The 10495-nt window shown below is 37.9% G+C and overlaps 1 long non-coding RNA gene across 1 annotated transcript; it reads left to right on the forward strand.

The window, feature by feature from the left end:
- The first annotated feature begins 254 nt into the window (after positions 1–254).
- LOC142488570 (uncharacterized) lies at positions 255–1736 on the forward strand. Its single transcript, XR_012799503.1, has 2 exons — positions 255–324; positions 1182–1736. It is a non-coding gene; the product is annotated as an uncharacterized LOC142488570 (long non-coding RNA).
- Positions 1737–10495: the final 8759 nt, after the last annotated feature.

A 10495-nucleotide genomic window follows, 5' to 3' on the forward strand; every position in this document is an offset into this window, starting at 1 on the left:
GGGTGGGGGAACATGCTCAACAGCAGAAAAGGAGAAGTACTGGATACCGCCCTGTGGGCAATGGGCAAAGTGTCTAGACACTGGGTGTGTGGTGGTACTTTTCCTAATTGACATGCTCCATAATTCTTAGCTTTAGTGGTCTAATAGTGCGACCTATGTAATGTCTGCCACAGCCGCAATTCAGTATATAAATGATATAACTAGAATTGCAATTAATAAATGTATTAATTTTGATGTTCATTTTTGGTTTTATAGATTTAATATTGACAATCGGAACGGCATATTGGCAGACAACACAATGGCCGCACTTAAAAAAGCCCTTAGGTATATTAGAAATACGTTGTTGGTGATGTTGAATGAAATAGACTAGGTGACAGAAAGCCCGCCAATGACAGCCTTCTTGAAGACAAATTTTGGTCCATCATTTACAAATTTCTTTAGACCCATGTCTAACTTTAAAGTGTCCCAATGTTTATAAATGATATGTCTAATTGAGTCCGCTTGTTTACATTGTTGTGTAATAAAATAAGGTACATTTTGATTTCTTCTCTTCTGAGAAGGAGCCCTCCCCTATTGCGTTTTTTAGAAACATCACCAGAAGAATGTAACGGATCGGGGGACTCGCTCTTCCCAGCGTGTCCCCGTCACCTTGGTCCCTCCGGCTAACCCTCCCCTTTCCTTGCCTTCCCAGTCTCTGCCTCATTCCCTCGTGGCGCGGTCACGCTCCCGTTCGCGGTCTACGCGCATGCGCGGTCCCCTCACTGTGCGCGCGCATTCCTGGTCCCTGATCTCCCGTCAGGGGACTCACGCCCCTCGGCGTACCTCCGTCTCCCTACCCGGTTCCGCTGCTCCTTCCCCCTCTCATACTCACAAGCCGAGTACCTCCTCCGCGATCCTTCCTCCACGCATTGGTACTCGTACGTCGCGCGTGCACGCGACTGTGTTACAGAGGGTGCGCGCACCGGCTCTACTTACCATTCCTCCCCAGGTACTGGCTCCACTCCCCGGAGCTTGCAGGCCATTACCCTAGATTACCTCCCTGTCTCCTCCCCTGCTCTCTCACACCTATCCCTGCAAGCTCCCAGACCAACCCCTGCTCCACCCCTTCCTGCTATTTGTTCTCCCTCCTTTATAACCCCAGTCTGTCCTCTCTTTCCTTGCCCAGCATAGCTTTCCTGTAGCTCCTGTGTGTGCAGTGTCATACGGGCATGTAGGCGTTACAAAGAAAGAAGATCCACCCGATCCAATGATCTAACTACATCGAGAGCCTCCATGATATGTAAACGATCATATCCCCTCATTTGAAATCTAAGAGCCAGGTCGATGGACTGCGTCTCAAAAGACTCCTCAGTGGAAAAGTTAAAAGTTAACGTTAAAAGTCTTTTTAATCTCAAAAATTGTCCCTTCAAGATACCCCTCTTGAGGGATCTAGAATTATCACTATTAGACATGAGAAAGGCATCACGATAGTTGGGTTTCCTGTAGATGTCCGTTTGAAATGTCTTGTTGATATCTATGTACAACATTATGTCCAAATAACAGATGTGTTGAATAATAAAATCATAAGTGAACTTGAGATTATAGTTGTTAATATTCAAGGTGTTAAAGAAAGTTTCAAAAGATAAAAAATCACCATCCCAGATAAAAAGCAAGTTGTCAATGTATCGTCTATAGAATTTAATGTGCTTCCTAAAAAGATTGTGATCACCATAAATAAAAATAGATTCCCAAAAGCCCATAAACAAATTAGCATAAGATGATGCAAATGAAGTACTCATAGCCGTGCCTTTAAGTTGTAAGTAAAATTGTGAATCAAAAGTGAAATAATTGTAGGTTAATAAGAAAGTAATAGCTTCAACCAAGAATGTACAAAGTGTCGTGGGTAAGTTAGATAAATGGAGAAAATGTTGTATTGCAGCGATACCTTGTTCGTGTTGGATAATACTATACAAGGACATCACATCCATAGTCACCCAACAAAAAGAGGTCTCCCACTCAATATTTTGCAGATCCATCAGTAATTGGTTGGTATCCTTAAGAAGGGAGGGTAATTCTTGAACCAAAGGTTGGAGAAAATTATCAATGTAGCGAGAGACACCATCTCCCAAAGATCCAATGCTAGCCACTATGGGCCTGCCAGGAGGGCAGGTCAGTGACCTATGGATCTTTGGGAGATGGTGAAAAATGGGAACAATCGGATGTGAACAAAACAGGAAATCAAACTCTTTGGTATTAAGGACACACAATGTTCTACCCATGTCCAGAAGTGTTCTCAACTCCCTAAGGAAAACACCGGTGGGATCTTTCCCAAGTTTTTTATATGGGGTCAGATCTCCCAGCTGTCTGAGAGCTTCTTGTTTATAGCTGGCAGAGGACTGCACCACTACTGCACCCCCTTTGTCGGCATTGTTTATAACAATAGTAGGATCAGTTTGAAGGTTAAATAGTTCTATTTTTTCCTCCTCTGTGAGATTGCCATGGGGTGCCTGATTGAATGTGCATCTCTCTGCCAGTTTTTTAAGATCCTGTTCCACTAATCTCTCAAAGGTAGTGATGTAAGGACCTTTGGATGTTTAAGGGATAAATGTACATTTCCTTCTAAATTCAGTGTGTTGACAAACAAAAAAGTTAGACATAGGATCATCATTACAGTATAGATCACCATTCTGTTCGGACAATAACCCCTCCATATCAGATATGGCACAAAGTTCTCTGAAAGTGAATGAGGGATGATGCGGATTGGTCCCTAAATCCTCCTCGACCCCAAGGGGGGCCGACGAGGTAAAGGGAACCCGATCCGCATGAGACCTAGCTGCAATTTTTTTTAAGACAGTTGTAATATTAAGTGTATTATTAATAGTATTAAGTGACCTAATCTCTATTTAAGGTTTAGTTAAAATATTACTCTAGAGTTTAAGTGGGCTACATTTGAAAATCATATATTCTTTTTCACTATCTTATTTGCATACCTATTAGTACATTAATTCCAAATACATCTATTGGTAAGTTAACATTTGAGTTTAGTTTTTTGACACCTTTTTATTGTTCCTTAATTTCTTTTGAGACTACTAGTTTTTTTACAATAAGTATTCAAATTTGTGTTCAATAGATACATTAAATCTGTGTACTTTGTATAATTAATTTTTCCCAATAAATGTTTTCTTTTTTATTTATTTATTTTAATATTTCTTTTTATTTTTACATATTTCATATAATTGGTTAATTTAAATGTTTTTTTATATGTTAATACCACTGGCCCCTTAGTTGACAATACTTTTGAGACATATAAGAATATCATCATTTATATACAGTATAAACTATATGTGTGTGTGATTGGTTAGTTTAATATTTAAATTCTCTGTAGTTCAATTCACCTATGTACAGTATGTGTTTCTGTCTTTCAATCCCTTGAGATTGTATGTTTTGACATTTAAGAAGTTCGATTAAAGGGTTACTTGTTGGGTATTTGAGACAGGACTGTTTAAGAATTTAAATTCGACATATCACTGAGAAAGCCATCCTTGATGAAACACATTTGGTTTGGAACTTTGGAGCTACTATACATTGCTCCGTAACGTGGCCAGTCTCAGATGAGAAAGAGAGAGAGAGATTTCTGGTATCCGGGACTCTAAAGTAAGTAACAGCATTTGGGGAAAAAGAGACATTGCAAATATCTCTGGCGATACCCTTATGATACCTCAGAGTTTCTGGAGGGTAAAGACCACACTTTATGTGTAAGGAGAGCACCTGGGAATGCATCATGGAACACCCTTAAATAGACTGTGTAGCAGCACTGTTTATAATTTCCATGCATAAAACTCAAGACACATGTTTGTTAGTGATATTATCCCTTCGTTTCTATATTTTTATTAAAAATATATTACACTATGTCAGTTTTTATCTCCTTTATCTAACAAGATTCTTTGGGAAAAAAAATACAAACATAGAAAAGACGCGTGGCATTTTTGATAAGGTGTAAATGTGAGGGCAATTCTCCCTATTACCAAATTACCTGTATTTGTTTAAAAAATACTATATTATTTTGCTTTTTCTTCTCCTTTTTTTTAATCTTGAAATTTGGATCCTGGAGCAGAAGGACATCTTCTTTTGCACATATTTCAATTTTATCAGTAGGGTCTATTTGATCAGTTACTGTAGGTGGTTTATTATGAGAACATATAGAAATTAAAACCAGTGCCAACTAAGTGAGATGACCTACAGATAAAAACTCCATACAAGTATACACGTAGGATACTTAATTGATAGTTTACCCAGTACATAATTAAATTGATTGCATTATGACTTGACTGACTTTATCTCCTTTCTTGGTGTGCTTGACTGAACATAAAATGCTTCTTACAATATATAAATAGCATCTGAAAACATATTAGACATTCTATTATGTGTGACTAGTTACATGATAGAGTTATAGCCTATTTTATTCTTCAGTTTTTATAGTTATAAGGTACATGACTAATATTATATTATTGTAAAAATGTATTCATTAAAGTAGTGATTAAATCTTACATATTCTTTTCATTTTACTATCATTACTCTGACATTTACGTCAGGAAGCAACACTTTTACATTTACTTTGTGATTCATGCCAATATTTACTAAGCAGTGCTTAGTAAAGGTAAGGTGCAAACGACACCTTATACTTACACACTCCTTTCAAGTGAATGGGGTATAAGGTCTCTTGCAGAAGATTTATTATATTATATGTATTATGTATTGGGAGGAGGGGTTCAGGGGGACCTGGTTCAGCTCCCGGTGTCAGCTTCTTGTGACATTGGGCAAGTCACTTTATCTCTTGGGCCTCAGGCACCAAAAACATTGATCATAGATTGTAAACTCATCTGGGTAGGGCCTGTGTAAGAAAAATCCCTACAGTATGTGCTGTGTATCGAACACTATACTGTAATTGTGAAGTGCTTTGAGTCCCATTTGGAGGAAAGTACCATATACAGTACAATAAAATGATTATTATAAAAAGATCATAATATGAGCTTTTCTGTCTAGCATAAAACTCTAGCCTAGCACTAGTTAGTCATAAAGCAGATATATTGAATTTATGTTTAATTGTAACATGCATGTGTAAAGGCTAGCAATATGTGTTTGTGCCTGGCAACATATTTATAGAGCATATTGCTCTATAAACATGTTTGATGGAAACAGCCAAGGCAGAATTTTTGGGTTATGCCTTTCCAAGTTTTCTCCATGCAGGACTCCAACTGAACTTAACTTCTGCTTGAGATAAATTGTCACAGTATTCACAGTCCATTTACAGTCAATTTAAACAGTTGACCTTCAATGTGATAATGAAGCTGCATTTAAAATTGTCAACATATTAGTGTACTCTTGAACAAATAGAATGGCCCCTTGCAGACGTAATCACCAGAACGCCCTCCTACTATCTCTGTACGTTCTTCCTATCAACAAATTAGATTGTAAGCTCTTCGGACCAGGGACTCCTTTTCCTAAATGTTACTTTTATGTCTGAAGCACTTCTCTCCTTTATGTGTTATTTATATGATTTGTTATTTATATGATTATCACGTATTTTACTGCTGTGAAGCGCTATGTACATTAATGGCACTACAGTATATAAATAAAGACATGCATACAGTACATACATACATACATACATATATCCAGGATAATTTACTACTCAATTCCGGTTAAAAAGCATTTTTTAATCAAAGTTCATCAAAATTTGAAGGTGATTTTCCAACTCATTCAATTCCAGGTATAATATCCTTGAGCAGAATGAAGTTATGACCATATCCATATCTCATTGAGCGATAAAATGAGATACTTGACAAGCAAACCAACATTATCTAGTAAGCCCTTGCACAAAGGGCAGTATACGTAGTGCATTAGGAAATTGAGGGATTTTTCTAGTTTCTTTGTTTTTTTTACAGAAATTATTTTTCATTTACATATATTCTGTTGGAAGACTGTAATCTGTCATGGAGAATGTAACATATTTAATTGTGGGGAAAAGTATTAATTTATCATTCAGTGATAAATGCATACACATTTATGTATCTAAACAAATATTTTAGTAACACTTGCATGATATAAAATCATTATGATAACACCGTCTTCACTTTGGAAATTGCTCCAGTGAATGCCACATGTATGTTTAGCTACAGGTATCCGTTATCAAATATCGATCATTATTTAGCAATCATTTTATAGCAAAAAAATCAAGCTTAAATCAGCTATGTAACACAATGTTATTTCAAGCGTTTAAAGCTCTAGCTCTTGGGGTATGAACAGAATATTTTATATTACTGTAGGTAGGGTCATAAACATAAAGAAAACAAATGTTGGGGCATTGTGATCTAATCCTGACATAATGTCATGCTGATGTATTGCTGCAATAAGTGGATACATTTTTACTTTAGATGGACATATGTATTTTTTCAACCAATTCTACTATGTAAGATTTGGGTTGCCAGGTATTTGCAATAGACAATATTTGTTATAAATATGAATTACCTTGTTTAATGTAAATGCAATTATGGACATGTGACATAATTACATATTTAACTAATAAGATAGATAAAAGAGCAACATTAAAATGGAAAACATACAGAGAAATATTTTACCATTTATGGAACAGATTAACAAAGCTCTGTTATTTATTTAACAAAGTGTTAATTTATGTTAACGCCTTATGTGCTAACGGTATTTTCAAACAACACTAATGCAGTGTTAAGTACTGTTTTCAGCCATAACGGACCCTTGCATTAGTAGAACGGTCATTAGTGTTAATGCTATGAAAAAGAGGTTTCCCTCTAACAACGCATATCTACAGAACTCCATTATACTGCAGTTAACACAAGGATTTAACGATGAGTTACTTAGGTCAGGGGGGTGCAAACTGGGGGCAGGAGATTTTCTGGGGAAGGGGAGGACCACTTACAAAGGCCCCGCGCTCTTCCCCAAAGCATTTAAATTAAAAGTCGGGGGAGGCGCGAGGCCTCTGTAAGTTCTCTTACTTGTCTCCGATGGCTTTGGGCCACGCGTCGCCATGGCAACTCGACATCACATGACTTGCAGCGTTAATTAATGCCAGAGACAAGGTAAGAAGAGGGGTGGGTGGGGTGGGGGGGGGGGCAGAGCAGACATGGGGCCACTATGGACGTCATGTCGCTCTATAGTATCATACAACACAATCAAGGGATTTCTGCTATTCAACATTATCTTCATCTATCCAAATTACCGGTTTCACTTTGCACATTTTTGATTGAAAGTATAACATTTTTATTAACACATAATTATTTCACTTTTGACTCACAATTTTATTTACAACTAAAGGGCACTGCTATGGGGACTTCATTTGCACCATCTTATGCTAATTTGTTTATGGGCTTCTGGGAATCTATTTTTATTTTTAGTGATCATAACCCTTTTAGAGAGCACATTATTTTCTACAGGCGTTATATTGATGACCTGTTTTTCATTTGGGATGGTGATTTTCTTTCTTTTGAAACATTCTTTAACACTGTTAATATTAATCAGTATAATCTCACATTTACTTATGATTTTGATATTCAACACATTGCTTATTTGGACATAATGTTGTATATAGATGTCAACAAAATCATTCAAACGGACGTCCATAGGAAACCTAATTCGCGTAATGCGTTCTTGATGGCTAGCAGTAATCATTACAGGCCCCTCAAAAAAAAGGGGATTTTGAAGGGGCAATTTTTAAGACATAGAAGACTCTGCTCCACAGAGGAATCCTTTGATATTCAGGCTGAGGATTTGGTCCACAGATTTCTAAAAAGAGGCTATAATAAGGTTCATATTGTGGAATCTCTTGATGCAGTTAAAACTCTTGAACATGCTGATCTCTTTATTGGTAAAAAGAATTACAAATATAAAGGGAATAGAACCATCATGCCCAAAAAAATGGAGAATAGGGCACCCTTTTTCATTACACAACAGTGTAAGCAGGCAGACTCTATTAGAGGTATCATTCACAAACACTGGCACACCCTTAAATTGGATACAGATTTACATAATGTGGTTAAAGATGGACCAAAATTTGTTTTTAAAAAAGCCAAATCACTGGCAGGTTTTCTGTCACCAAGTCTGTTTCGTTCAAACCATCCACAACATATTTCTAATATACCAAAAGGCTTCTATAGATGTGCTCATTGTGTTGTCTGCCAATATGCCATTCCATTGAAAAGTATCCAAACATATAAACCTAAAAGGAATATTAAAGTGTCCACATTTATCAATTGTAATTCGAATTTCATTGTGTACATATTGAATTGTGGTTGTGGCAGGCACTACATTGGACGCACCATTAGACCCTTGAAAGTTAGGATAATGGAGCATGTTAGAGCCATAAAAAATCATACCATTACACATCCAGTGTCACGTCATTTTGCCCATTGTTCTCAGGGGGGTATCCAGAACTTCTCCTTTTCGGCTATTGAGCATGTTCCTCCACCCATTCGGGGTGGTGACAGACTGAACATGCTCAATAGACGAGAGATGTTCTGGATCTTCAGCATGGATTCCCTATACCCGAACGGGATTAATCAAGATTGGGAATTAATCCACTTTTTATAAAATTATTTCATTTCTAAGATCAGTCTTAATTTAAGATATAATGTCCTAACATTTATATTTATATTCATGCTAAATGTGAATTAATATGTGATTTTTCTATTCTTCCACCCTTTAGGGGTTATTTAGTTTGTTATAATATTATTATTAAAGTATTATATTTTACACATTCTTATTATATACCATTTTTGAATCTATTCTATACATTCACATATTTTGATTCTAGATGTGTTTAGAAAATTCACCAGCTTTGATATATTTTTTATACTTATTATATGGTTTATCATTATTTTTTAGTAAATCTTACATATATACAGTATTCTTATTCTTTGTACTATTTCATATATATACATATGTATTTCTTTAAATATTATGGTTATTATTATTTTTAATAAGATTGTTTATTTCTTTTTCTATCTATCTTAAGATTTGTTTGCATCATTATATATTATTAAGATATTGCTATAAGATATAAAAAATAATGGAATGAGTTATGGGTTCATGGTTGGGTATAACTATATATGTCCCCATCTATCAATTAAGAGTTTAATATAGTTAGATTATGTTTTTATTCTTGATTTCTTTTTTTGTATAGTATATTGTTCTCTTCTTCATCTATTGCTTTGATTATTATATTCTAATCTTTTGTTATCTTGCTTCGTTTTTGCTTTTTATATTGATTTACTATTGAGTTGTGTATTTGTATTGTACTTCCGCCTTTGCCTTTTCAAAACGGAGGTATTTCTACCCTATGAGGCCACCGTAGTTCTTACAGGGACTCAGTTTCAGTCAGATTTTTTCTGACTGATTTTTGGCGCGAAATTACTTCCGCATTGACTGGCATATAAAGTGGATTAGCAGGGACATAGGTTACTCTTTGATAAAGCGCTATTTAGCGCGAAATGCATTAGAGGACCCTTTTTATGTAGCTTTTGCTACCATGCATCTCTATTAAAGCATTTTTAATTTTCACTACTCAGCCTCCAGCCCTACTTTTTTCAGCAGTGCTCTACCTTCTCTCCACGCATGAAAGAAATGGCTTAGGTCATACCTAAAGGTGGCGTTAGCTCCGTGCAGACCCTGAAATAGGGATTTTGCTGGAGGGAAGGAGAGAGAGAGGGAGAAAGACCAATTTTCTTTCTCTTCTTCTTTCCTTTCACTCTCCAACAAAAAAACATATTTCGGGGTCTGAATGGGAGAAACACTGCCTTTATATATGTAGCCGGGTTCCCCTCTGCTCGGCAACCACCCCCCATTACCTCCGTGCCGGGAGCAATGGTGAGTGCTGCTGGCGCCAAGCGTTCTGGAGGGTGGGGGCCGAGCAGGGAGCGCTCCAGTGCGCCGGAGACTCCGCGGCAGCCCGACAAGGAAGGACGCCGCCATATTGTTCCTCGCGCATGCGCAGTGCGGCAGGTAGCGGCGGCGGCCCCTAGAGTGCTCGCGCATGCGCAGTGATCGCCCGAATGACACAGCCAATCAGCAAAGGGCTCATAGCAGGGACTACATGTCCCATGAGCCTCAGGGGACCCCACATGACACCAGGGAGCCAATAAGGCTGCAACATCTCCCTGCAGAGGAGATTAGTTACATTTCGCGGGGTTTTTGCAGCAAGGGAGTTGGCGTTCGGAGCAGCTAGGGGAAGGAGGTAGGGTGCAGGAGTCAGTGACTCTCTGCACTAGGCCAGCAGCCCCCTAGGCCCCAGACAGCCCTGAGACACCAGTAGTATTGAGTGTTGTAGAGACAGGCCCCAGGTTAGGGACCCTGCCCCCTTACTATCAGAGCCAGTTAGGGACACAGCGGACGCTGCGCTTCCTTCCAGAGGCTTGGGATCAAGCCTGCTCAGCACAGAGAGCGAAACCGTACCAAGGGTGGACCGCCCTCACAGATCTTCTCACCG

The sequence above is a fragment of the Ascaphus truei genome, chromosome 2, assembly GCF_040206685.1.
Source record: "Ascaphus truei isolate aAscTru1 chromosome 2, aAscTru1.hap1, whole genome shotgun sequence".
NCBI classification, from domain to species: domain Eukaryota; kingdom Metazoa; phylum Chordata; class Amphibia; order Anura; family Ascaphidae; genus Ascaphus; species Ascaphus truei.